General features: G+C 49.0%; 22 non-coding genes and 1 pseudogene across 22 annotated transcripts; all 23 read right to left on the bottom strand.

Annotated features, from left to right (window-relative positions):
* Positions 1–411: 411 nt before the first annotated feature.
* LOC131535580 (U2 spliceosomal RNA) lies at positions 412–602 on the bottom strand. Its single transcript, XR_009269664.1, has one exon. It is a non-coding gene; the product is annotated as a U2 spliceosomal RNA (small nuclear RNA).
* An 896-nt stretch (positions 603–1,498) lies between these two features.
* On the bottom strand, positions 1,499–1,662 carry LOC131535572 (U1 spliceosomal RNA). Its single transcript, XR_009269657.1, has one exon. It is a non-coding gene; the product is annotated as a U1 spliceosomal RNA (small nuclear RNA).
* A 936-nt stretch (positions 1,663–2,598) lies between these two features.
* LOC131535586 (U2 spliceosomal RNA) lies at positions 2,599–2,787 on the bottom strand. Its single transcript, XR_009269670.1, has one exon. It is a non-coding gene; the product is annotated as a U2 spliceosomal RNA (small nuclear RNA).
* A 921-nt stretch (positions 2,788–3,708) lies between these two features.
* Positions 3,709–3,872, bottom strand: LOC131535584 (U1 spliceosomal RNA). The gene has a single exon (XR_009269668.1). It is a non-coding gene; the product is annotated as a U1 spliceosomal RNA (small nuclear RNA).
* Positions 3,873–4,823: 951 nt separating this feature from the next.
* LOC131535587 (U2 spliceosomal RNA) lies at positions 4,824–5,012 on the bottom strand. Its single transcript, XR_009269671.1, has one exon. It is a non-coding gene; the product is annotated as a U2 spliceosomal RNA (small nuclear RNA).
* Positions 5,013–5,899: 887 nt separating this feature from the next.
* On the bottom strand, positions 5,900–6,063 carry LOC131535593 (U1 spliceosomal RNA). The gene has a single exon (XR_009269676.1). It is a non-coding gene; the product is annotated as a U1 spliceosomal RNA (small nuclear RNA).
* A 928-nt stretch (positions 6,064–6,991) lies between these two features.
* LOC131535588 (U2 spliceosomal RNA) lies at positions 6,992–7,180 on the bottom strand. Its single transcript, XR_009269672.1, has one exon. It is a non-coding gene; the product is annotated as a U2 spliceosomal RNA (small nuclear RNA).
* Positions 7,181–8,767: 1,587 nt separating this feature from the next.
* On the bottom strand, positions 8,768–8,956 carry LOC131535589 (U2 spliceosomal RNA). Its single transcript, XR_009269673.1, has one exon. It is a non-coding gene; the product is annotated as a U2 spliceosomal RNA (small nuclear RNA).
* An 842-nt stretch (positions 8,957–9,798) lies between these two features.
* Positions 9,799–9,954, bottom strand: LOC131535579 (U1 spliceosomal RNA). The gene has a single exon (XR_009269663.1). It is a non-coding gene; the product is annotated as a U1 spliceosomal RNA (small nuclear RNA).
* A 1,559-nt stretch (positions 9,955–11,513) lies between these two features.
* LOC131535577 (U1 spliceosomal RNA) lies at positions 11,514–11,670 on the bottom strand. The gene has a single exon (XR_009269661.1). It is a non-coding gene; the product is annotated as a U1 spliceosomal RNA (small nuclear RNA).
* A 903-nt stretch (positions 11,671–12,573) lies between these two features.
* On the bottom strand, positions 12,574–12,758 carry LOC131535591 (U2 spliceosomal RNA). Its single transcript, XR_009269675.1, has one exon. It is a non-coding gene; the product is annotated as a U2 spliceosomal RNA (small nuclear RNA).
* Positions 12,759–13,650: 892 nt separating this feature from the next.
* Positions 13,651–13,811, bottom strand: LOC131535574 (U1 spliceosomal RNA). Its single transcript, XR_009269659.1, has one exon. It is a non-coding gene; the product is annotated as a U1 spliceosomal RNA (small nuclear RNA).
* A 919-nt stretch (positions 13,812–14,730) lies between these two features.
* On the bottom strand, positions 14,731–14,921 carry LOC131535581 (U2 spliceosomal RNA). Its single transcript, XR_009269665.1, has one exon. It is a non-coding gene; the product is annotated as a U2 spliceosomal RNA (small nuclear RNA).
* An 892-nt stretch (positions 14,922–15,813) lies between these two features.
* LOC131535595 (U1 spliceosomal RNA) lies at positions 15,814–15,975 on the bottom strand. Its single transcript, XR_009269678.1, has one exon. It is a non-coding gene; the product is annotated as a U1 spliceosomal RNA (small nuclear RNA).
* A 914-nt stretch (positions 15,976–16,889) lies between these two features.
* Positions 16,890–17,080, bottom strand: LOC131535582 (U2 spliceosomal RNA). The gene has a single exon (XR_009269666.1). It is a non-coding gene; the product is annotated as a U2 spliceosomal RNA (small nuclear RNA).
* An 890-nt stretch (positions 17,081–17,970) lies between these two features.
* LOC131535578 (U1 spliceosomal RNA) lies at positions 17,971–18,127 on the bottom strand. The gene has a single exon (XR_009269662.1). It is a non-coding gene; the product is annotated as a U1 spliceosomal RNA (small nuclear RNA).
* Positions 18,128–19,040: 913 nt separating this feature from the next.
* Positions 19,041–19,231, bottom strand: LOC131535583 (U2 spliceosomal RNA). The gene has a single exon (XR_009269667.1). It is a non-coding gene; the product is annotated as a U2 spliceosomal RNA (small nuclear RNA).
* An 898-nt stretch (positions 19,232–20,129) lies between these two features.
* Positions 20,130–20,290, bottom strand: LOC131535576 (U1 spliceosomal RNA). Its single transcript, XR_009269660.1, has one exon. It is a non-coding gene; the product is annotated as a U1 spliceosomal RNA (small nuclear RNA).
* A 920-nt stretch (positions 20,291–21,210) lies between these two features.
* On the bottom strand, positions 21,211–21,401 carry LOC131535585 (U2 spliceosomal RNA). The gene has a single exon (XR_009269669.1). It is a non-coding gene; the product is annotated as a U2 spliceosomal RNA (small nuclear RNA).
* An 853-nt stretch (positions 21,402–22,254) lies between these two features.
* Positions 22,255–22,414, bottom strand: LOC131535594 (U1 spliceosomal RNA). Its single transcript, XR_009269677.1, has one exon. It is a non-coding gene; the product is annotated as a U1 spliceosomal RNA (small nuclear RNA).
* A 576-nt stretch (positions 22,415–22,990) lies between these two features.
* LOC131535592 (U2 spliceosomal RNA) lies at positions 22,991–23,068 on the bottom strand (annotated as a pseudogene).
* An 854-nt stretch (positions 23,069–23,922) lies between these two features.
* Positions 23,923–24,081, bottom strand: LOC131535573 (U1 spliceosomal RNA). The gene has a single exon (XR_009269658.1). It is a non-coding gene; the product is annotated as a U1 spliceosomal RNA (small nuclear RNA).
* Positions 24,082–25,009: 928 nt separating this feature from the next.
* LOC131535590 (U2 spliceosomal RNA) lies at positions 25,010–25,198 on the bottom strand. Its single transcript, XR_009269674.1, has one exon. It is a non-coding gene; the product is annotated as a U2 spliceosomal RNA (small nuclear RNA).
* Between the last annotated feature and the right edge of the window lie 777 nt (positions 25,199–25,975).

A 25,975-nucleotide genomic window follows, 5' to 3' on the forward strand; every position in this document is an offset into this window, starting at 1 on the left:
CCGACGGAGTCTGATTTCTCCCAGGTTTTTCTCCATTCTGTCACAGAGGAGTTTTGGTTCCTTGCCGCTGTCGCCTCTGGCTTGCTCAGTTGGGGCGCTTAATTTCTAGCGATTATCGCCGATTTGATTGCACAGATACCATTTAAACTAAACTGAGCTAGACAATGACATGTCTGAATTCAATAATGAAATGCCCTTTAACTGAAAATTGAGTGTTTAATCTTACCATCATACATTACTGACATTCTGTCTTCCAATTTGATACTGTTAAGTGCTTTGACACAATCTGTATTGTTAAAAGCGCTATGTAAATAAAGGTGACTTGACCGCTTTGCGAGACCAGACCTCCGTGGGAGGCGAGGCAAGGCCCCTCCTTATTTGCTCTGCTATTCTTCTGGCGGCAATCCCGAAGGGAAGCACACCGTTCCTGGAGACACTGCAATACCAGGCCGATGCGTGGAGTGGACGGAGCAAGCCCCGGCTCCAGCTCCGTGATCCAAAAATCAATTTAATATGCAGTCCCCGGGTAGGGGACGTATCAGATATTAAACTGATAAGAACAGATACTACACTTGATCTTAGCCAAAAGGCCGAGAAGCGATGACCCCTGAGACGCAGCGGGGAGGAAGCCAGAAACGGCCACGCCCATCCAGGCCGCGGTCAGTCACAGAGACCTGAAACGCCGGGGGACGGTAGCACCCTCCCCCGCCTGCGACGGAAAGTACGGCATCGCTCCTAACTCCCAAACGGCTTGTCGTAGAGCCAAGTGCCTTATGTCATCGGAATCCTTGGCTCGAGCCGAACGAGAGGCAGGTCTCGGATCGGCTCGTCGCACTGACGAGATTTTCGGCTATTTTGGGTTTTGTCGAAAACCTACTTTTGCAAACTAGCACCAGGCATTTGGCCCAGTCCGGCCCGAAGCGGCTCAGAAAGATTCTCTGGAGTCTGACTGTCAATAATCCAGCAGAAAAAGCGGAAATTTCCATTCTCCTTGGCGAGGGGACCTCAAAACGTTCGCAGGTCGTGTGGCCGAGGTTGCTAAAATGGCTATAACTCGAGAAAGGAATGAGATCGTTTCACCCAAATCGGCACACCTATGCGGGCCCAATCTGTGGTCAGGCGAAAAAGGGCGCCGGCAGTGGCCACTTGGTGGCGCTGCGAGACGAAGAAAAAAAGCATACTGATATAGAAAGGACACCCAAACAAGCATGAAAACTGCTACAGCTGGGCAACAGTCAGTCTGATCGACTTGAAAAGTGAGGTCTGTGAGAAATTGAAACTAAATGGCCCATCAGGGGTGGGGCGGACTTTTGAAGAGCGCAAGCGACTTTGTTTTCACACACGCGCGATATGACAGAACCGTTCGCACTGTACAACCCTCTGGATCGCTGACTAGCCAGAACAAAGAAAAGAAGAACAAAGACACAAAAGAAAAACAAAGACGCGAAACAAGAACAAAGACACAAAAGCAAAAAAAGATTTATTTAACCAGCTCTTTCAGGGGAGAGCGCGAACGCAGTCCCCCACTACCATAAATTATGCAGTCGAGATTCCCACATTTGGGGAATTCGCAGGGGTCAGCACGTCCGGAGTGCAATGGCCGAGCCTCGCCCTGGGTGAACCGCCTTCTTGATCATGGTGTCTCCCCTGCCAGGTAAGTATGAAGACTCAAGCTGCCAGTCAGGGCTACCATTTCCCTCTCGACCATCCTCATCAACGGTGACCCCACCCCTATCAAAGGATTCGGCATTCCCAACCCCGATCCCGGAATTCCCATCCCAACCCAACCCAACCCCTCCCCTCCCCTCCCCTCCCCTCCCCTCCCCTCCCCTATCCTCTCATTGAGATCATCAGCTCATTAGTTCTCTCTCCTAACGAGTTGGTGATCTCAATCGGGTGTGTTATATAAGGGAGACATGCAAAATGGCGCCCAGGACTTCAATTGAGAGCCAATGTTTTAGATGATCCCTTTTTAATCAAACAAACCTGATCCGACGCATCAGCTCGTTAGTGGAAGACTCCGAGACCTCAGGTGAGAGATCTCAATAAACGGCAACCACTGCTATAATAAAATAAAATACCTAACTACATAATACTATTATTGTTAGAAATTGCAACAAAATCAAAATAGAAATATAAACTTTTGAACTGCGGGTTTCGTCTGGCCAGAGGAGAACAGGCCCCCCGACGGAGTCTGATTTCTCCCCAGGTTTTTTTCTCCATTCTGTCACAGAGGAGTTTTGGTTCCTTGCCGCTGTCGCCTCTGGCTTGCTCAGTTGGGGACGCTTAATTTCTAGCGATTATCGCCGATTTGATTGCACAGATACCATTTAAACTAAACTGAGCTAGACAATGACATGTCTGAATTCAATAATGAAATGCCCTTTAACTGAAAATTGAGTGTTTAATCTTACCATCATACATTACTGACATTCTGTCTTCCAATTTGATACTGTTAAGTGCTTTGACACAATCTGTATTGTTAAAAGCGCTATGTAAATAAAGGTGACTTGACCGCTGCGAGACCAGACCTCCGTGGGAGGCGAGGCAAGGCCCCTCCTTATTTGCTCTGCTATTCTTCTGGCGGCAATCCCGAAAGGGAAGCACACCGTTCCTGGAGACACTGCAATACCAGGCCGATGCGTGGAGTGGACGGAGCAAGCCCCGGCTCCAGCTCCGTGATCCAAAAATCAATTTAATATGCAGTCCCCGGGTAGGGGACGTATCAGATATTAAACTGATAAGAACAGATACTACACTTGATCTTAGCCAAAAGGCCGGCGATGACCCCTGAGACGCAGCGGGAGGAAGCCAGAAACGGCCACGCCCATCAGGCAGCGGTCAGTCACAGAGACCTGAAACGCCGGGGACGGTAGCACCCTCCCCGCCTGCGACGGAAAGTACGGCATCGCTCCTAACTCCCAAGCGGCTTGTCGTGAGCCAAGTGCCTTATGTCATCGGAATCCTTGGCTCGAGCCGAACGAGAGGCAGGTCTCGGATCGGCTCGTCGCACTGGCGAGATTTTCGGCTATTTTGGGTTTTGTCGAAAACCTACTTTTGCAAACTAGCACCAGGCATTTGGCCCAGTCCGCCCAAGCGGCTCAGAAAGATTCTCTGAGTCTGACTGTCAATAATCCAGCAGAAAAAGCGGAAATTTCCATTCTCCTTGGCGAGGGACCTCAAAGCGTTCGCAGGTCGTGTGGCGAGGTTGCTAAAATAGCTATAACTCGAGAAAGGAATGAGATCGTTTCACCCAAATCGGCACACCTATATGCGGGCCCAATCTGTGGTCAGGCGAAAAGGGCGCCGGCAGTGGCCACTTGGTGGCGCTGCGAGACGAAGAAAAAAAGCATACTGATATAGAAAGGACACCCAAACAAGCATGAAAACTGCTACAGCTGGGCAACAGTCAGTCTGATCGACTTGAAAAGTGAGGTCTGTGAGAAATTGAAACTAAATGGCCCATCAGGGGTGGGGCGGACTTTTGAAGAGCGCAAGCGACTTTGTTTTCACACACGCGCGATATGACAGAACCGTTCGCACTGTACAACCCTCTGGATCGCTGACTAGCCAGAACAAAGAAAAGAAGAACAAAGACACAAAAGAAAAACAAAGACGAAACAAGAACAAAGACACAAAAGAAAAACAAAGACGCGAAACAAGAACAAAGACACAAAAGCAAAAAAAGATTTATTTAACCAGCTCTTTCAGGGGAGAGCGCGAACGCAGTCCCCCACTACCATAAATTATGCAGTCGAGATTCCCACATTTGGGGAATTCGCAGGGGTCAGCACGTCCGGAGTGCAATGGCCGAGCCTCGCCCTGGGTGAACCGCCTTCTTGATCATGGTGTCTCCCCTGCCAGGTAAGTATGAAGACTCAAGCTGCCAGTCAGGGCTACCATTTCCCTCTCGACCATCCTCATCAACGGTGACCCCCACCCCTATCAAAGGATTCGGCATTCCCAACCCCGATCCCGGAATTCCCATCCCATCCCAACCCAACCCAACCCCTCCCCTCCCCTCCCCTCCCCTCCCCTCCCCTCCCCTATCCTCTCATTGAGATCATCAGCTCATTAGTTCTCTCTCCTAACGAGTTGGTGATCTCAATCGGGTGTGTTATATAAGGGAGACATGCAAAATGGCGCCCAGGACTTCAATTGAGAGCCAATGTTTTAGATGATCCCTTTTTAATCAAACAAACCTGATCCGACGCATCAGCTCGTTAGTGGAAGACTCCGAGACCTCAGGTGAGAGATCTCAATAAACGGCAACCACTGCTATAATAAAATAAAATACCTAACTACATAATACTATTATTGTTAGAAATTGCAACAAAATCAAAATAGAAATATAAACTTTTGAACTGCGGGTTTCGTCTGGCCAGAGGAGAACAGGCCCCCCGACGGAGTCTGATTTCTCCCCAGGTTTTTTTCTCCATTCTGTCACAGAGGGAGTTTTGGTTCCTTGCCGCTGTCGCCTCTGGCTTGCTCAGTTGGGGACGCTTAATTTCTAGCGATTATCGCCGATTTGATTGCACAGATACCATTTAAACTAAACTGAGCTAGACAATGACATGTCTGAATTCAATAATGAAATGCCCTTTAACTGAAAATTGAGTGTTTAATCTTACCATCATACATTACTGACATTCTGTCTTCCAATTTGATACTGTTAAGTGCTTTGACACAATCTGTATTGTTAAAAGCGCTATGTAAATAAAGGTGACTTGACCGCTGCGAGACCAGACCTCCGTGGGAGGCGAGGCAAGGCCCCTCCTTATTTGCTCTGCTATTCTTCACAAAAAGCGGCAATCCCCGAAAAGGGGAAGCACACCGTTCCTGGAGACACTGCAATACCAGGCCGATGCGTGGAGTGGACGGAGCAAGCCCCGGCTCCAGCTCCGTGATCCAAAAATCAATTTAATATGCAGTCCCCGGGTAGGGGACGTATCAGATATTAAACTGATAAGAACAGATACTACACTTGATCTTAGCCAAAAGGCCGGCGATGACCCCTGAGACGCAGCGGGAGGAAGCCAGAAACGGCCACGCCCATCAGGCAGCGGTCAGTCACAGAGACCTGAAACGCCGGGGACGGTAGCACCCTCCCCGCCTGCGACGGAAAGTACGGCATCGCTCCTAACTCCCAAACGGCTTGTCGTAGAGCCAAGTGCCTTATGTCATCGGAATCCTTGGCTCGAGCCGAACGAGAGGCAGGTCTCGGATCGGCTCGTCGCACTGACGAGATTTTCGGCTATTTTGGGTTTTGTCGAAAACCTACTTTTGCAAACTAGCACCAGGCATTTGGCCCAGTCCGCCCGAAGCGGCTCAGAAAGATTCTCTGAGTCTGACTGTCAATAATCCAGCAGAAAAAGCGGAAATTTCCATTCTCCTTGGCGAGGGACCTCAAAAGCGTTCGCAGGTCGTGTGGCGAGGTTGCTAAAATGGCTATAACTCGAGAAAGGAATGAGATCGTTTCACCCAAATCGGCACACCTATGTACGGGCCCAATCTGTGGTCAGGCGAAAAAGGGCGCCGGCAGTGGCCACTTGGTGGCGCTGCGAGACGAAGAAAAAAAGCATACTGATATAGAAAGGACACCCAAACAAGCATGAAAACTGCTACAGCTGGGCAACAGTCAGTCTGATCGACTTGAAAAGTGAGGTCTGTGAGAAATTGAAACTAAATGGCCCATCAGGGGTGGGGCGGACTTTTGAAGAGCGCAAGCGACTTTGTTTTCACACACGCGCGATATGACAGAACCGTTCGCACTGTACAACCCTCTGGATCGCTGACTAGCCAGAACAAAGAAAAGAAGAACAAAGACACAAAAGAAAAACAAAGGCGAAACAAGAACAAAGACACAAAAGCAAAAAAAGATTTATTTAACCAGCTCTTTCAGGGGAGAGCGCGAACGCAGTCCCCCACTACCATAAATTATGCAGTCGAGATTCCCACATTTGGGGAATTCGCAGGGGTCAGCACGTCCGGAGTGCAATGGCCGAGCCTCGCCCTGGGTGAACCGCCTTCTTGATCATGGTGTCTCCCCTGCCAGGTAAGTATGAAGACTCAAGCTGCCAGTCAGGGCTACCATTTCCCTCTCGACCATCCTCATCAGCGGTGACCCCACCCCTATCAAAGGATTCGGCATTCCCAACCCCGATCCCGGAATTCCCATCCCAACCCAACCCAACCCCTCCCCTCCCCTCCCCTCCCCTCCCCTCCCCTATCCTCTCATTGAGATCATCAGCTCATTAGTTCTCTCTCCTAACGAGTTGGTGATCTCAATCGGGTGTGTTATATAAGGGAGACATGCAAAATGGCGCCCAGGACTTCAATTGAGAGCCAATGTTTTAGATGATCCCTTTTAATCAAACAAACCTGATCCGACGATCAGCTCGTTAGTGGAAGACTCCGAGACCTCAGGTGAGAGATCTCAATAAACGGCAACCACTGCTATAATAAAATAAAATACCTAACTACATAATACTATTATTGTTAGAAATTGCAACAAAATCAAAATAGAAATATAAACTTTTGAACTGCGGGTTTCGTCTGGCCAGAGGAGAACAGGCCCCCCGACGGAGTCTGATTTCTCCCCAGGTTTTTTTCTCCATTCTGTCACAGAGGAGTTTTGGTTCCTTGCCGCTGTCGCCTCTGGCTTGCTCAGTTGGGGACGCTTAATTTCTAGCGATTATCGCCGATTTGATTGCACAGATACCATTTAAACTAAACTGAGCTAGACAATGACATGTCTGAATTCAATAATGAAATGCCCTTTAACTGAAAATTGAGTGTTTAATCTTACCATCATACATTACTGACATTCTGTCTTCCAATTTGATACTGTTAAGTGCTTTGACACAATCTGTATTGTTAAAAGCGCTATGTAAATAAAGGTGACTTGACCGCTGCGAGACCAGACCTCCGTGGGAGGCGAGGCAAGGCCCCTCCTTATTTGCTCTGCTATTCTTCTGGCGGCAATCCCGAAGGGAAGCACACCGTTCCTGGAGACACTGCAATACCAGGCCGATGCGTGGAGTGGACGGAGCAAGCCCCGGCTCCAGCTCCGTGATCCAAAAATCAATTTAATATGCAGTCCCCGGGTAGGGGACGTATCAGATATTAAACTGATAAGAACAGATACTACACTTGATCTTAGCCAAAAGGCCGGCGATGACCCCTGAGACGCAGCGGGAGGAAGCCAGAAACGGCCACGCCCATCAGGCAGCGGTCAGTCACAGAGACCTGAAACGCCGGGGGACGGTAGCACCCTCCCCCGCCTGCGACGGAAAGTACGGCATCGCTCCTAACTCCCAAACGGCTTGTCGTAGAGCCAAGTGCCTTATGTCATCGGAATCCTTGGCTCGAGCCGAACGAGAGGCAGGTCTCGGATCGGCTCGTCGCACTGACGAGATTTTCGGCTATTTTGGGTTTTGTCGAAAACCTACTTTTGCAAACTAGCACCAGGCATTTGGCCCAGTCCGGCCCGAAGCGGCTCAGAAAGATTCTCTGGAGTCTGACTGTCAATAATCCAGCAGAAAAAGCGGAAATTTCCATTCTCCTTGGCGAGGGGACCTCAAAACGTTCGCAGGTCGTGTGGCCGAGGTTGCTAAAATGGCTATAACTCGAGAAAGGAATGAGATCGTTTCACCCAAATCGGCACACCTATGTACGGGCCCAATCTGTGGTCAGGCGAAAAAGGGCGCCGGCAGTGGCCACTTGGTGGCGCTGCGAGACGAAGAAAAAAAGCATACTGATATAGAAAGGACACCCAAACAAGCATGAAAACTGCTACAGCTGGGCAACAGTCAGTCTGATCGACTTGAAAAGTGAGGTCTGTGAGAAATTGAAACTAAATGGCCCATCAGGGGTGGGGCGGACTTTTGAAGAGCGCAAGCGACTTTGTTTTCACACACGCGCGATATGACAGAACCGTTCGCACTGTACAACCCTCTGGATCGCTGACTAGCCAGAACAAAGAAAAGAAGAACAAAGACACAAAAGCAAAAAGATTTATTTAACCAGCTCTTTCAGGGAGAGCGAACGCAGTCCCCACTACCATAAATTATATAAGGGAGACATGCAAAATGGCGCCCAGGACTTCAATTGAGAGCCAATGTTTTAGATGATCCCTTTTTAATCAAACAAACCTGATCCGACGCATCAGCTCGTTAGTGGAAGACTCCGAGACCTCAGGTGAGAGATCTCAATAAACGGCAACCACTGCTATAATAAAATAAAATACCTAACTACATAATACTATTATTGTTAGAAATTGCAACAAAATCAAAATAGAAATATAAACTTTTGAACTGCGGGTTTCGTCTGGCCAGAGGAGAACAGGCCCCCCGACGGAGTCTGATTTCTCCCCAGGTTTTTTTCTCCATTCTGTCACAGAGGAGTTTTGGTTCCTTGCCGCTGTCGCCTCTGGCTTGCTCAGTTGGGGACGCTTAATTTCTAGCGATTATCGCCGATTTGATTGCACAGATACCATTTAAACTAAACTGAGCTAGACAATGACATGTCTGAATTCAATAATGAAATGCCCTTTAACTGAAAATTGAGTGTTTAATCTTACCATCATACATTACTGACATTCTGTCTTCCAATTTGATACTGTTAAGTGCTTTGACACAATCTGTATTGTTAAAAGCGCTATGTAAATAAAGGTGACTTGACCGCTTTGCGAGACCAGACCTCCGTGGGAGGCGAGGCAAGGCCCCTCCTTATTTGCTCTGCTATTCTTCTGGCGGCAATCCCGAAAGGGAAGCACACCGTTCCTGGAGACACTGCAATACCAGGCCGATGCGTGGAGTGGACGGAGCAAGCCCCGGCTCCAGCTCCGTGATCCAAAAATCAATTTAATATGCAGTCCCCGGGTAGGGGACGTATCAGATATTAAACTGATAAGAACAGATACTACACTTGATCTTAGCCAAAAGGCCGGCGATGACCCCTGAGACGCAGCGGGAGGAAGCCAGAAACGGCCACGCCCATCAGGCAGCGGTCAGTCACAGAGACCTGAAACGCCGGGGACGGTAGCACCCTCCCCGCCTGCGACGGAAAGTACGGCATCGCTCCTAACTCCCAAGCGGCTTGTCGTGAGCCAAGTGCCTTATGTCATCGGAATCTTGGCTCGAGCCGAACGAGAGGCAGGTCTCGGATCGGCTCGTCGCACTGACGAGATTTTCGGCTATTTTGGGTTTTGTCGAAAACCTACTTTTGCAAACTAGCACCAGGCATTTGGCCCAGTCCGCCCAAGCGGCTCAGAAAGATTCTCTGGAGTCTGACTGTCAATAATCCAGCAGAAAAAGCGGAAATTTCCATTCTCCTTGGCGAGGGACCTCAAAAGCGTTCGCAGGTCGTGTGGCCGAGGTTGCTAAAATGGCTATAACTCGAGAAAGGAATGAGATCGTTTCACCCAAATCGGCACACCTATGCGGGCCCAATCTGTGGTCAGGCGAAAAGGGCGCCGGCAGTGGCCACTTGGTGGCGCTGCGAGACGAAGAAAAAAGCATACTGATATAGAAAGGACACCCAAACAAGCATGAAAACTGCTACAGCTGGGCAACAGTCAGTCTGATCGACTTGAAAAGTGAGGTCTGTGAGAAATTGAAACTAAATGGCCCATCAGGGGTGGGGCGGACTTTTGAAGAGCGCAAGCGACTTTGTTTTCACACACGCGATATGACAGAACCGTTCGCACTGTACAACCCTCTGGATCGCTGACTAGCCAGAACAAAGAAAAGAAGAACAAAGACACAAAAGCAAAAAGATTTATTTAACCAGCTCTTTCAGGGAGAGCGAACGCAGTCCCCACTACCATAAATTATGCAGTCGAGATTCCCACATTTGGGGAATTCGCAGGGGTCAGCACGTCCGAGTGCAATGGCGAGCCTCGCCCTGGGTGAACCGCCTTCTTGATCATGGTGTCTCCTGCCAGGTAAGTATGAAGACTCAAGCTGCCAGTCAGGGCTACCATTTCCTCTCGACCATCCTCATCAGCGGTGACCCCACCCCTATCAAAGGATTCGCATTCCCAACCCCGATCCCGAATTCCCATCCCAACCCAACCCCTCCCTCCCTCCCTCCCTATCCTCTCATTGAGATCATCAGCTCATTAGTTCTCTCTCCTAACGAGTTGGTGATCTCAATCGGTGTGTTATATAAGGAGACATGCAAAATGGCGCCCAGGACTTCAATTGAGAGCCAATGTTTTAGATGATCCCTTTTAATCAAACAAACCTGATCCGACGCATCAGCTCGTTAGTGGAAGACTCCGAGACCTCAGGTGAGAGATCTCAATAAGCGGCAACCACTGCTATAATAAAATAAAATACCTAACTACATAATACTATTATTGTTAGAAATTGCAACAAAATCAAAATAGAAATATAAACTTTTGAACTGCGGGTTTCGTCTGGCCAGAGGAGAACAGGCCCCCCGACGGAGTCTGATTTCTCCCCAGGTTTTTTTCTCCATTCTGTCACAGAGGGAGTTTTGGTTCCTTGCCGCTGTCGCCTCTGGCTTGCTCAGTTGGGGACGCTTAATTTCTAGCGATTATCGCCGATTTGATTGCACAGATACCATTTAAACTAAACTGAGCTAGACAATGACATGTCTGAATTCAATAATGAAATGCCCTTTAACTGAAAATTGAGTGTTTAATCTTACCATCATACATTACTGACATTCTGTCTTCCAATTTGATACTGTTAAGTGCTTTGACACAATCTGTATTGTTAAAAGCGCTATGTAAATAAAGGTGACTTGACCGCTTTGCGAGACCAGACCTCCGTGGGAGGCGAGGCAAGGCCCCTCCTTATTTGCTCTGCTATTCTTCACAAAAAGCGGCAATCCCGAAAAGGGGAAGCACACCGCTCCTGGAGACACTGACGAGATTTTCGGCTATTTTGGGTTTTGTCGAAAACCTACTTTTGCAAACTAGCACCAGGCATTTGGCCCAGTCCGCCCAAGCGGCTCAGAAAGATTCTCTGGAGTCTGACTGTCAATAATCCAGCAGAAAAAGCGGAAATTTCCATTCTCCTTGGCGAGGGACCTCAAAAGCGTTCGCAGGTCGTGTGGCCGAGGTTGCTAAAATAGCTATAACTCGAGAAAGGAATGAGATCGTTTCACCCAAATCGGCACACCTATGCGGGCCCAATCTGTGGTCAGGCGAAAAGGGCGCCGGCAGTGGCCACTTGGTGGCGCTGCGAGACGAAGAAAAAAGCATACTGATATAGAAAGGACACCCAAACAAGCATGAAAACTGCTACAGCTGGGCAACAGTCAGTCTGATCGACTTGAAAAGTGAGGTCTGTGAGAAATTGAAACTAAATGGCCCATCAGGGGTGGGGCGGACTTTTGAAGAGCGCAAGCGACTTTGTTTTCACACACGCGATATGACAGAACCGTTCGCACTGTACAACCCTCTGGATCGCTGACTAGCCAGAACAAAGAAAAGAAGAACAAAGACACAAAAGCAAAAAGATTTATTTAACCAGCTCTTTCAGGGAGAGCGAACGCAGTCCCCACTACCATAAATTATGCAGTCGAGATTCCCACATTTGGGGAATTCGCAGGGGTCAGCACGTCCGAGTGCAATGGCCGAGCCTCGCCCTGGGTGAACCGCCTTCTTGATCATGGTGTCTCCTGCCAGGTAAGTATGAAGACTCAAGCTGCCAGTCAGGGCTACCATTTCCTCTCGACCATCCTCATCAGCGGTGACCCCACCCCTATCAAAGGATTCGCATTCCCAACCCCGATCCCGAATTCCCATCCCAACCCAACCCCTCCCTCCCTCCCTATCCTCTCATTGAGATCATCAGCTCATTAGTTCTCTCTCCTAACGAGTTGGTGATCTCAATCGGTGTGTTATATAAGGAGACATGCAAAATGGCGCCCAGGACTTCAATTGAGAGCCAATGTTTTAGATGATCCCTTTTAATCAAACAAACCTGATCCGACGCATCAGCTCGTTAGTGGAAGACTCCGAGACCTCAGGTGAGAGATCTCAATAAGCGGCAACCACTGCTATAATAAAATAAAATACCTAACTACATAATACTATTATTGTTAGAAATTGCAACAAAATCAAAATAGAAATATAAACTTTTGAACTGCGGGTTTCGTCTGGCCAGAGGAGAACAGGCCCCCCGACGGAGTCTGATTTCTCCCCAGGTTTTTTTCTCCATTCTGTCACAGAGGAGTTTTGGTTCCTTGCCGCTGTCGCCTCTGGCTTGCTCAGTTGGGGACGCTTAATTTCTAGCGATTATCGCCGATTTGATTGCACAGATACCATTTAAACTAAACTGAGCTAGACAATGACATGTCTGAATTCAATAATGAAATGCCCTTTAACTGAAAATTGAGTGTTTAATCTTACCATCATACATTACTGACATTCTGTCTTCCAATTTGATACTGTTAAGTGCTTTGACACAATCTGTATTGTTAAAAGCGCTATGTAAATAAAGGTGACTTGACCGCTTTGCGAGACCAGACCTCCGTGGGAGGCGAGGCAAGGCCCCTCCTTATTTGCTCTGCTATTCTTCTAGCGGCAATCCCGAAGGGAAGCACACCGCTCCTGGAGACACTGCAATACCAGGCCGATGCGTGGAGTGGACGGAGCAAGCCCGGCTCCAGCTCCGTGATCAAAAATCAATTTAATATGCAGTCCCCGGTAGGGGACGATCAGATATTAAACTGATAAGAACAGATACTACACTTGATCTTAGCCAAAAGGCCGGCGATGACCCCTGAGACGCAGCGGGAGGAAGCCAGAAACGGCCACGCCCATCCAGGCCGCGGTCAGTCACAGAGACCTGAAACGCCGGGGACGGTAGCACCTCCCCGCCTGCGACGGAAAGTACGGCATCGCTCCTAACTCCCAAACGGCTTGTCGTAGAGCCAAGTGCCTTATGTCATCGGAATCCTTGGCTCGAGCCGAACGAGAGGCAGGTCTCGGATCGGCTCGTCGCACTGACGAGATTTTCGGCTATTTTGGGTTTTGTCGAAAACCTACTTTTGCAAACTAGCACCAGGCATTTGGCCCAGTCCGGCCCGAAGCGGCTCAGAAAGATTCTCTGGAGTCTGACTGTCAATAATCCAGCAGAAAAAGCGGAAATTTCCATTCTCCTTGGCGAGGGGACCTCAAAACGTTCGCAGGTCGTGTGGCCGAGGTTGCTAAAATGGCTATAACTCGAGAAAGGAATGAGATCGTTTCACCCAAATCGGCACACCTATGTACGGGCCCAATCTGTGGTCAGGCGAAAAAGGGCGCCGGCAGTGGCCACTTGGTGGCGCTGCGAGACGAAGAAAAAAAGCATACTGATATAGAAAGGACACCCAAACAAGCATGAAAACTGCTACAGCTGGGCAACAGTCAGTCTGATCGACTTGAAAAGTGAGGTCTGTGAGAAATTGAAACTAAATGGCCCATCAGGGGTGGGGCGGACTTTTGAAGAGCGCAAGCGACTTTGTTTTCACACACGCGCGATATGACAGAACCGTTCGCACTGTACAACCCTCTGGATCGCTGACTAGCCAGAACAAAGAAAAGAAGAACAAAGACACAAAAGAAAAACAAAGACGCGAAACAAGAACAAAGACACAAAAGCAAAAAAAGATTTATTTAACCAGCTCTTTCAGGGGAGAGCGCGAACGCAGTCCCCCACTACCATAAATTATGCAGTCGAGATTCCCACATTTGGGGAATTCGCAGGGGTCAGCACGTCCGAGTGCAATGGCCGAGCCTCGCCCTGGGTGAACCGCCTTCTTGATCATGGTGTCTCCTGCCAGGTAAGTATGAAGACTCAAGCTGCCAGTCAGGGCTACCATTTCCCTCTCGACCATCCTCATCAACGGTGACCCCCACCCCTATCAAAGGATTCGGCATTCCCAACCCCGATCCCGGAATTCCCATCCCAACCCAACCCCTCCCTCCCTCCCTATCCTCTCATTGAGATCATCAGCTCATTAGTTCTCTCTCCTAACGAGTTGGTGATCTCAATCGGGTGTGTTATATAAGGGAGACATGCAAAATGGCGCCCAGGACTTCAATTGAGAGCCAATGTTTTAGATGATCCCTTTTTAATCAAACAAACCTGATCCGACGCATCAGCTCGTTAGTGGAAGACTCCGAGACCTCAGGTGAGAGATCTCAATAAACGGCAACCACTGCTATAATAAAATAAAATACCTAACTACATAATACTATTATTGTTAGAAATTGCAACAAAATCAAAATAGAAATATAAACTTTTGAACTGCGGGTTTCGTCTGGCCAGAGGAGAACAGGCCCCCCGACGGAGTCTGATTTCTCCCCAGGTTTTTTTCTCCATTCTGTCACAGAGGAGTTTTGGTTCCTTGCCGCTGTCGCCTCTGGCTTGCTCAGTTGGGGACGCTTAATTTCTAGCGATTATCGCCGATTTGATTGCACAGATACCATTTAAACTAAACTGAGCTAGACAATGACATGTCTGAATTCAATAATGAAATGCCCTTTAACTGAAAATTGAGTGTTTAATCTTACCATCATACATTACTGACATTCTGTCTTCCAATTTGATACTGTTAAGTGCTTTGACACAATCTGTATTGTTAAAAGCGCTATGTAAATAAAGGTGACTTGACCGCTTTGCGAGACCAGACCTCCGTGGGAGGCGAGGCAAGGCCCCTCCTTATTTGCTCTGCTATTCTTCACAAATAGCGGCAATCCCCGGAAAGGGGAAGCACACCGTTCCTGGAGACACTGCAATACCAGGCCGATGCGTGGAGTGGACGGAGCAAGCCCCGGCTCCAGCTCCGTGATCCAAAAATCAATTTAATATGCAGTCCCCGGGTAGGGGACGTATCAGATATTAAACTGATAAGAACAGATACTACACTTGATCTTAGCCAAAAGGCCGAGAAGCGATGACCCCTGAGACGCAGCGGGGAGGAAGCCAGAAACGGCCACGCCCATCCAGGCCGCGGTCAGTCACAGAGACCTGAAACGCCGGGGGACGGTAGCACCCTCCCCCGCCTGCGACGGAAAGTACGGCATCGCTCCTAACTCCCAAACGGCTTGTCGTAGAGCCAAGTGCCTTATGTCATCGGAATCCTTGGCTCGAGCCGAACGAGAGGCAGGTCTCGGATCGGCTCGTCGCACTGACGAGATTTTCGGCTATTTTGGGTTTTGTCGAAAACCTACTTTTGCAAACTAGCACCAGGCATTTGGCCCAGTCCGCCCAAGCGGCTCAGAAAGATTCTCTGAGTCTGACTGTCAATAATCCAGCAGAAAAAGCGGAAATTTCCATTCTCCTTGGCGAGGGACCTCAAAAGCGTTCGCAGGTCGTGTGGCGAGGTTGCTAAAATGGCTATAACTCGAGAAAGGAATGAGATCGTTTCACCCAAATCGGCACACCTATGCGGGCCCAATCTGTGGTCAGGCGAAAAAGGGCGCCGGCAGTGGCCACTTGGTGGCGCTGCGAGACGAAGAAAAAAAGCATACTGATATAGAAAGGACACCCAAACAAGCATGAAAACTGCTACAGCTGGGCAACAGTCAGTCTGATCGACTTGAAAAGTGAGGTCTGTGAGAAATTGAAACTAAATGGCCCATCAGGGGTGGGGCGGACTTTTGAAGAGCGCAAGCGACTTTGTTTTCACACACGCGCGATATGACAGAACCGTTCGCACTGTACAACCCTCTGGATCGCTGACTAGCCAGAACAAAGAAAAGAAGAACAAAGACACAAAAGAAAAACAAAGACGCGAAACAAGAACAAAGACACAAAAGCAAAAAAAGATTTATTTAACCAGCTCTTTCAGGGGAGAGCGCGAACGCAGTCCCCCACTACCATAAATTATGCAGTCGAGATTCCCACATTTGGGGAATTCGCAGGGGTCAGCACGTCCGGAGTGCAATGGCCGAGCCTCGCCCTGGGTGAACCGCCTTCTTGATCATGGTGTCTCCTGCCAGGTAAGTATGAAGACTCAAGCTGCCAGTCAGGGCTACCATTTCCTCTCGACCATCCTCATCAACGGTGACCCCCACCCCTATCAAAGGATTCGGCATTCCCAACCCCGATCCCGAATTCCCATCCCAACCCAACCCCTCCCTCCCTCCCTCCCTCCCTATCCTCTCATTGAGATCATCAGCTCATTAGTTCTCTCTCCTAACGAGTTGGTGATCTCAATCGGTGTGTTATATAAGGAGACATGCAAAATGGCGCCCAGGACTTCAATTGAGAGCCAATGTTTTAGATGATCCCTTTTTAATCAAACAAACCTGATCCGACGCATCAGCTCGTTAGTGGAAGACTCCGAGACCTCAGGTGAGAGATCTCAATAAACGGCAACCACTGCTATAATAAAATAAAATACCTAACTACATAATACTATTATTGTTAGAAATTGCAACAAAATCAAAATAGAAATATAAACTTTTGAACTGCGGGTTTCGTCTGGCCAGAGGAGAACAGGCCCCCCGACGGAGTCTGATTTCTCCCCAGGTTTTTTTCTCCATTCTGTCACAGAGGAGTTTTGGTTCCTTGCCGCTGTCGCCTCTGGCTTGCTCAGTTGGGGACGCTTAATTTCTAGCGATTATCGCCGATTTGATTGCACAGATACCATTTAAACTAAACTGAGCTAGACAATGACATGTCTGAATTCAATAATGAAATGCCCTTTAACTGAAAATTGAGTGTTTAATCTTACCATCATACATTACTGACATTCTGTCTTCCAATTTGATACTGTTAAGTGCTTTGACACAATCTGTATTGTTAAAAGCGCTATGTAAATAAAGGTGACTTGACCGCTGCGAGACCAGACCTCCGTGGGAGGCGAGGCAAGGCCCCTCCTTATTTGCTCTGCTATTCTTCTGGCGGCAATCCCAAAAGGGGAAGCACACCGTTCCTGGAGACACTGCAATACCAGGCCGATGCGTGGAGTGGACGGAGCAAGCCCCGGCTCCAGCTCCGTGATCCAAAAATCAATTTAATATGCAGTCCCCGGGTAGGGGACGTATCAGATATTAAACTGATAAGAACAGATACTACACTTGATCTTAGCCAAAAGGCCGAGAAGCGATGACCCCTGAGACGCAGCGGGGAGGAAGCCAGAAACGGCCACGCCCATCCAGGCCGCGGTCAGTCACAGAGACCTGAAACGCCGGGGGACGGTAGCACCCTCCCCCGCCTGCGACGGAAAGTACGGCATCGCTCCTAACTCCCAAACGGCTTGTCGTAGAGCCAAGTGCCTTATGTCATCGGAATCTTGGCTCGAGCCGAACGAGAGGCAGGTCTCGGATCGGCTCGTCGCACTGACGAGATTTTCGGCTATTTTGGGTTTTGTCGAAAACCTACTTTTGCAAACTAGCACCAGGCATTTGGCCCAGTCCGGCCCGAAGCGGCTCAGAAAGATTCTCTGGAGTCTGACTGTCAATAATCCAGCAGAAAAAGCGGAAATTTCCATTCTCCTTGGCGAGGGGACCTCAAAACGTTCGCAGGTCGTGTGGCCGAGGTTGCTAAAATGGCTATAACTCGAGAAAGGAATGAGATCGTTTCACCCAAATCGGCACACCTATGCGGGCCCAATCTGTGGTCAGGCGAAAAGGGCGCCGGCAGTGGCCACTTGGTGGCGCTGCGAGACGAAGAAAAAAAGCATACTGATATAGAAAGGACACCCAAACAAGCATGAAAACTGCTACAGCTGGGCAACAGTCAGTCTGATCGACTTGAAAAGTGAGGTCTGTGAGAAATTGAAACTAAATGGCCCATCAGGGGTGGGGCGGACTTTTGAAGAGCGCAAGCGACTTTGTTTTCACACACGCGCGATATGACAGAACCGTTCGCACTGTACAACCCTCTGGATCGCTGACTAGCCAGAACAAAGAAAAGAAGAACAAAGACACAAAAGAAAAACAAAGGCGAAACAAGAACAAAGACACAAAAGCAAAAAGATTTATTTAACCAGCTCTTTCAGGGAGAGCGAACGCAGTCCCCACTACCATAAATTATGCAGTCGAGATTCCCACATTTGGGGAATTCGCAGGGGTCAGCACGTCCGAGTGCAATGGCCGAGCCTCGCCCTGGGTGAACCGCCTTCTTGATCATGGTGTCTCCTGCCAGGTAAGTATGAAGACTCAAGCTGCCAGTCAGGGCTACCATTTCCTCTCGACCATCCTCATCAGCGGTGACCCCACCCCTATCAAAGGATTCGCATTCCCAACCCCGATCCCGAATTCCCATCCCAACCCAACCCCTCCCTCCCTCCCTATCCTCTCATTGAGATCATCAGCTCATTAGTTCTCTCTCCTAACGAGTTGGTGATCTCAATCGGTGTGTTATATAAGGAGACATGCAAAATGGCGCCCAGGACTTCAATTGAGAGCCAATGTTTTAGATGATCCCTTTTAATCAAACAAACCTGATCCGACGCATCAGCTCGTTAGTGGAAGACTCCGAGACCTCAGGTGAGAGATCTCAATAAACGGCAACCACTGCTATAATAAAATAAAATACCTAACTACATAATACTATTATTGTTAGAAATTGCAACAAAATCAAAATAGAAATATAAACTTTTGAACTGCGGGTTTCGTCTGGCCAGAGGAGAACAGGCCCCCCGACGGAGTCTGATTTCTCCCCAGGTTTTTTTCTCCATTCTGTCACAGAGGGAGTTTTGGTTCCTTGCCGCTGTCGCCTCTGGCTTGCTCAGTTGGGGACGCTTAATTTCTAGCGATTATCGCCGATTTGATTGCACAGATACCATTTAAACTAAACTGAGCTAGACAATGACATGTCTGAATTCAATAATGAAATGCCCTTTAACTGAAAATTGAGTGTTTAATCTTACCATCATACATTACTGACATTCTGTCTTCCAATTTGATACTGTTAAGTGCTTTGACACAATCTGTATTGTTAAAAGCGCTATGTAAATAAAGGTGACTTGACCGCTTTGCGAGACCAGACCTCCGTGGGAGGCGAGGCAAGGCCCCTCCTTATTTGCTCTGCTATTCTTCACAAAAAGCGGCAATCCCCGAAAAGGGGAAGCACACCGTTCCTGGAGACACTGCAATACCAGGCCGATGCGTGGAGTGGACGGAGCAAGCCCCGGCTCCAGCTCCGTGATCCAAAAATCAATTTAATATGCAGTCCCCGGGTAGGGGACGTATCAGATATTAAACTGATAAGAACAGATACTACACTTGATCTTAGCCAAAAGGCCGAGAAGCGATGACCCCTGAGACGCAGCGGGGAGGAAGCCAGAAACGGCCACGCCCATCCAGGCCGCGGTCAGTCACAGAGACCTGAAACGCCGGGGGACGGTAGCACCCTCCCCCGCCTGCGACGGAAAGTACGGCATCGCTCCTAACTCCCAAACGGCTTGTCGTAGAGCCAAGTGCCTTATGTCATCGGAATCCTTGGCTCGAGCCGAACGAGAGGCAGGTCTCGGATCGGCTCGTCGCACTGACGAGATTTTCGGCTATTTTGGGTTTTGTCGAAAACCTACTTTTGCAAACTAGCACCAGGCATTTGGCCCAGTCCGGCCCGAAGCGGCTCAGAAAGATTCTCTGGAGTCTGACTGTCAATAATCCAGCAGAAAAAGCGGAAATTTCCATTCTCCTTGGCGAGGGGACCTCAAAACGTTCGCAGGTCGTGTGGCCGAGGTTGCTAAAATGGCTATAACTCGAGAAAGGAATGAGATCGTTTCACCCAAATCGGCACACCTATGTACGGGCCCAATCTGTGGTCAGGCGAAAAAGGGCGCCGGCAGTGGCCACTTGGTGGCGCTGCGAGACGAAGAAAAAAAGCATACTGATATAGAAAGGACACCCAAACAAGCATGAAAACTGCTACAGCTGGGCAACAGTCAGTCTGATCGACTTGAAAAGTGAGGTCTGTGAGAAATTGAAACTAAATGGCCCATCAGGGGTGGGGCGGACTTTTGAAGAGCGCAAGCGACTTTGTTTTCACACACGCGCGATATGACAGAACCGTTCGCACTGTACAACCCTCTGGATCGCTGACTAGCCAGAACAAAGAAAAGAAGAACAAAGACACAAAAGAAAAACAAAGACGCGAAACAAGAACAAAGACACAAAAGCAAAAAAAGATTTATTTAACCAGCTCTTTCAGGGGAGAGCGCGAACGCAGTCCCCCACTACCATAAATTATGCAGTCGAGATTCCCACATTTGGGGAATTCGCAGGGGTCAGCACGTCCGAGTGCAATGGCCGAGCCTCGCCCTGGGTGAACCGCCTTCTTGATCATGGTGTCTCCTGCCAGGTAAGTATGAAGACTCAAGCTGCCAGTCAGGGCTACCATTTCCCTCTCGACCATCCTCATCAACGGTGACCCCCACCCCTATCAAAGGATTCGGCATTCCCAACCCCGATCCCGGAATTCCCATCCCAACCCAACCCCTCCCTCCCTCCCTATCCTCTCATTGAGATCATCAGCTCATTAGTTCTCTCTCCTAACGAGTTGGTGATCTCAATCGGGTGTGTTATATAAGGGAGACATGCAAAATGGCGCCCAGGACTTCAATTGAGAGCCAATGTTTTAGATGATCCCTTTTTAATCAAACAAACCTGATCCGACGCATCAGCTCGTTAGTGGAAGACTCCGAGACCTCAGGTGAGAGATCTCAATAAACGGCAACCACTGCTATAATAAAATAAAATACCTAACTACATAATACTATTATTGTTAGAAATTGCAACAAAATCAAAATAGAAATATAAACTTTTGAACTGCGGGTTTCGTCTGGCCAGAGGAGAACAGGCCCCCCGACGGAGTCTGATTTCTCCCCAGGTTTTTTTCTCCATTCTGTCACAGAGGGAGTTTTGGTTCCTTGCCGCTGTCGCCTCTGGCTTGCTCAGTTGGGGACGCTTAATTTCTAGCGATTATCGCCGATTTGATTGCACAGATACCATTTAAACTAAACTGAGCTAGACAATGACATGTCTGAATTCAATAATGAAATGCCCTTTAACTGAAAATTGAGTGTTTAATCTTACCATCATACATTACTGACATTCTGTCTTCCAATTTGATACTGTTAAGTGCTTTGACACAATCTGTATTGTTAAAAGCGCTATGTAAATAAAGGTGACTTGACCGCTTTGCGAGACCAGACCTCCGTGGGAGGCGAGGCAAGGCCCCTCCTTATTTGCTCTGCTATTCTTCACAAATAGCGGCAATCCCCGGAAAGGGGAAGCACACCGTTCCTGGAGACACTGCAATACCAGGCCGATGCGTGGAGTGGACGGAGCAAGCCCCGGCTCCAGCTCCGTGATCCAAAAATCAATTTAATATGCAGTCCCCGGGTAGGGGACGTATCAGATATTAAACTGATAAGAACAGATACTACACTTGATCTTAGCCAAAAGGCCGAGAAGCGATGACCCCTGAGACGCAGCGGGGAGGAAGCCAGAAACGGCCACGCCCATCCAGGCCGCGGTCAGTCACAGAGACCTGAAACGCCGGGGGACGGTAGCACCCTCCCCCGCCTGCGACGGAAAGTACGGCATCGCTCCTAACTCCCAAACGGCTTGTCGTAGAGCCAAGTGCCTTATGTCATCGGAATCCTTGGCTCGAGCCGAACGAGAGGCAGGTCTCGGATCGGCTCGTCGCACTGACGAGATTTTCGGCTATTTTGGGTTTTGTCGAAAACCTACTTTTGCAAACTAGCACCAGGCATTTGGCCCAGTCCGCCCAAGCGGCTCAGAAAGATTCTCTGAGTCTGACTGTCAATAATCCAGCAGAAAAAGCGGAAATTTCCATTCTCCTTGGCGAGGGACCTCAAAACGTTCGCAGGTCGTGTGGCGAGGTTGCTAAAATAGCTATAACTCGAGAAAGGAATGAGATCGTTTCACCCAAATCGGCACACCTATGTACGGGCCCAATCTGTGGTCAGGCGAAAAAGGGCGCCGGCAGTGGCCACTTGGTGGCGCTGCGAGACGAAGAAAAAAAGCATACTGATATAGAAAGGACACCCAAACAAGCATGAAAACTGCTACAGCTGGGCAACAGTCAGTCTGATCGACTTGAAAAGTGAGGTCTGTGAGAAATTGAAACTAAATGGCCCATCAGGGGTGGGGCGGACTTTTGAAGAGCGCAAGCGACTTTGTTTTCACACACGCGCGATATGACAGAACCGTTCGCACTGTACAACCCTCTGGATCGCTGACTAGCCAGAACAAAGAAAAGAAGAACAAAGACACAAAAGCAAAAAGATTTATTTAACCAGCTCTTTCAGGGAGAGCGAACGCAGTCCCCACTACCATAAATTATGCAGTCGAGATTCCCACATTTGGGGAATTCGCAGGGGTCAGCACGTCCGGAGTGCAATGGCCGAGCCTCGCCCTGGGTGAACCGCCTTCTTGATCATGGTGTCTCCCCTGCCAGGTAAGTATGAAGACTCAAGCTGCCAGTCAGGGCTACCATTTCCCTCTCGACCATCCTCATCAACGGTGACCCCACCCCTATCAAAGGATTCGCATTCCCAACCCCGATCCCGAATTCCCATCCCAACCCAACCCCTCCCTCCCTCCCTATCCTCTCATTGAGATCATCAGCTCATTAGTTCTCTCTCCTAACGAGTTGGTGATCTCAATCGGGTGTGTTATATAAGGGAGACATGCAAAATGGCGCCCAGGACTTCAATTGAGAGCCAATGTTTTAGATGATCCCTTTTTAATCAAACAAACCTGATCCGACGCATCAGCTCGTTAGTGGAAGACTCCGAGACCTCAGGTGAGAGATCTCAATAAACGGCAACCACTGCTATAATAAAATAAAATACCTAACTACATAATACTATTATTGTTAGAAATTGCAACAAAATCAAAATAGAAATATAAACTTTTGAACTGCGGGTTTCGTCTGGCCAGAGGAGAACAGGCCCCCCGACGGAGTCTGATTTCTCCCCAGGTTTTTTTCTCCATTCTGTCACAGAGGAGTTTTGGTTCCTTGCCGCTGTCGCCTCTGGCTTGCTCAGTTGGGGACGTATCAGATATTAAACTGATAAGAACAGATACTACACTTGATCTTAGCCAAAAGGCCGGCGATGACCCCTGAGGCGCAGCGGGAGGAAGCCAGAAAGCGGCCACGCCCATCAGGCAGCGGTCAGTCACAGAGACCTGAAACGCCGGGGACGGTAGCACCCTCCCCGCCTGCGACGGAAAGTACGGCATCGCTCCTAACTCCCAAACGGCTTGTCGTAGAGCCAAGTGCCTTATGTCATCGGAATCCTTGGCTCGAGCCGAACGAGAGGCAGGTCTCGGATCGGCTCGTCGCACTGACGAGATTTTCGGCTATTTTGGGTTTTGTCGAAAACCTACTTTTGCAAACTAGCACCAGGCATTTGGCCCAGTCCGGCCCGAAGCGGCTCAGAAAGATTCTCTGGAGTCTGACTGTCAATAATCCAGCAGAAAAAGCGGAAATTTCCATTCTCCTTGGCGAGGGGACCTCAAAACGTTCGCAGGTCGTGTGGCGAGGTTGCTAAAATGGCTATAACTCGAGAAAGGAATGAGATCGTTTCACCCAAATCGGCACACCTATGTACGGGCCCAATCTGTGGTCAGGCGAAAAAGGGCGCCGGCAGTGGCCACTTGGTGGCGCTGCGAGACGAAGAAAAAAAGCATACTGATATAGAAAGGACACCCAAACAAGCATGAAAACTGCTACAGCTGGGCAACAGTCAGTCTGATCGACTTGAAAAGTGAGGTCTGTGAGAAATTGAAACTAAATGGCCCATCAGGGGTGGGGCGGACTTTTGAAGAGCGCAAGCGACTTTGTTTTCACACACGCGCGATATGACAGAACCGTCGCACTGTACAACCCTCTGGATCGCTGACTAGCCAGAACAAAGAAAAGAAGAACAAAGACACAAAAGCAAAAAGATTTATTTAACCAGCTCTTTCAGGGAGAGCGAACGCAGTCCCCACTACCATAAATTATGCAGTCGAGATTCCCACATTTGGGGAATTCGCAGGGGTCAGCACGTCCGAGTGCAATGGCCGAGCCTCGCCCTGGGTGAACCGCCTTCTTGATCATGGTGTCTCCCCTGCCAGGTAAGTATGAAGACTCAAGCTGCCAGTCAGGGCTACCATTTCCCTCTCGACCATCCTCATCAACGGTGACCCCACCCCTATCAAAGGATTCGCATTCCCAACCCCGATCCCGAATTCCCATCCCAACCCAACCCAACCCAACCCAACCCAACCCCTCCCTCCCTCCCTATCCTCTCATTGAGATCATCAGCTCATTAGTTCTCTCTCCTAACGAGTTGGTGATCTCAATCGGGTGTGTTATATAAGGGAGACATGCAAAATGGCGCCCAGGACTTCAATTGAGAGCCAATGTTTTAGATGATCCCTTTTTAATCAAACAAACCTGATCCGACGCATCAGCTCGTTAGTGGAAGACTCCGAGACCTCAGGTGAGAGATCTCAATAAACGGCAACCACTGCTATAATAAAATAAAATACCTAACTACATAATACTATTATTGTTAGAAATTGCAACAAAATCAAAATAGAAATATAAACTTTTGAACTGCGGGTTTCGTCTGGCCAGAGGAGAACAGGCCCCCCGACGGAGTCTGATTTCTCCCCAGGTTTTTTTCTCCATTCTGTCACAGAGGAGTTTTGGTTCCTTGCCGCTGTCGCCTCTGGCTTGCTCAGTTGGGGACGCTTAATTTCTAGCGATTATCGCCGATTTGATTGCACAGATACCATTTAAACTAAACTGAGCTAGACAATGACATGTCTGAATTCAATAATGAAATGCCCTTTAACTGAAAATTGAGTGTTTAATCTTACCATCATACATTACTGACATTCTGTCTTCCAATTTGATACTGTTAAGTGCTTTGACACAATCTGTATTGTTAAAAGCGCTATGTAAATAAAGGTGACTTGACCGCTTTGCGAGACCAGACCTCCGTGGGAGGCGAGGCAAGGCCCCTCCTTATTTGCTCTGCTATTCTTCTAGCGGCAATCCCGAAGGGGAAGCACACCGCTCCTGGAGACACTGCAATACCAGGCCGATGCGTGGAGTGGACGGAGCAAGCCCCGGCTCCAGCTCCGTGATCCAAAAATCAATTTAATATGCAGTCCCCGGGTAGGGGACGTATCAGATATTAAACTGATAAGAACAGATACTACACTTGATCTTAGCCAAAAGGCCGGCGATGACCCCTGAGACGCAGCGGGAGGAAGCCAGAAACGGCCACGCCCATCCAGGCCGCGGTCAGTCACAGAGACCTGAAACGCCGGGGACGGTAGCACCTCCCCGCCTGCGACGGAAAGTACGGCATCGCTCCTAACTCCCAAACGGCTTGTCGAGAGCCAAGTGCCTTATGTCATCGGAATCTTGGCTCGAGCCGAACGAGAGGCAGGTCTCGGATCGGCTCGTCGCACTGACGAGATTTTCGGCTATTTTGGGTTTTGTCGAAAACCTACTTTTGCAAACTAGCACCAGGCATTTGGCCCAGTCCGGCCCGAAGCGGCTCAGAAAGATTCTCTGGAGTCTGACTGTCAATAATCCAGCAGAAAAAGCGGAAATTTCCATTCTCCTTGGCGAGGGGACCTCAAAACGTTCGCAGGTCGTGTGGCGAGGTTGCTAAAATAGCTATAACTCGAGAAAGGAATGAGATCGTTTCACCCAAATCGGCACACCTATGCGGGCCCAATCTGTGGTCAGGCGAAAAGGGCGCCGGCAGTGGCCACTTGGTGGCGCTGCGAGACGAAGAAAAAAGCATACTGATATAGAAAGGACACCCAAACAAGCATGAAAACTGCTACAGCTGGGCAACAGTCAGTCTGATCGACTTGAAAAGTGAGGTCTGTGAGAAATTGAAACTAAATGGCCCATCAGGGGTGGGGCGGACTTTTGAAGAGCGCAAGCGACTTTGTTTTCACACACGCGATATGACAGAACCGTTCGCACTGTACAACCCTCTGGATCGCTGA

Source organism: Onychostoma macrolepis, unplaced genomic scaffold (genome assembly GCF_012432095.1).
Source record: "Onychostoma macrolepis isolate SWU-2019 unplaced genomic scaffold, ASM1243209v1 Scaffold39, whole genome shotgun sequence".
NCBI classification, from domain to species: Eukaryota; Metazoa; Chordata; class Actinopteri; order Cypriniformes; family Cyprinidae; genus Onychostoma; species Onychostoma macrolepis.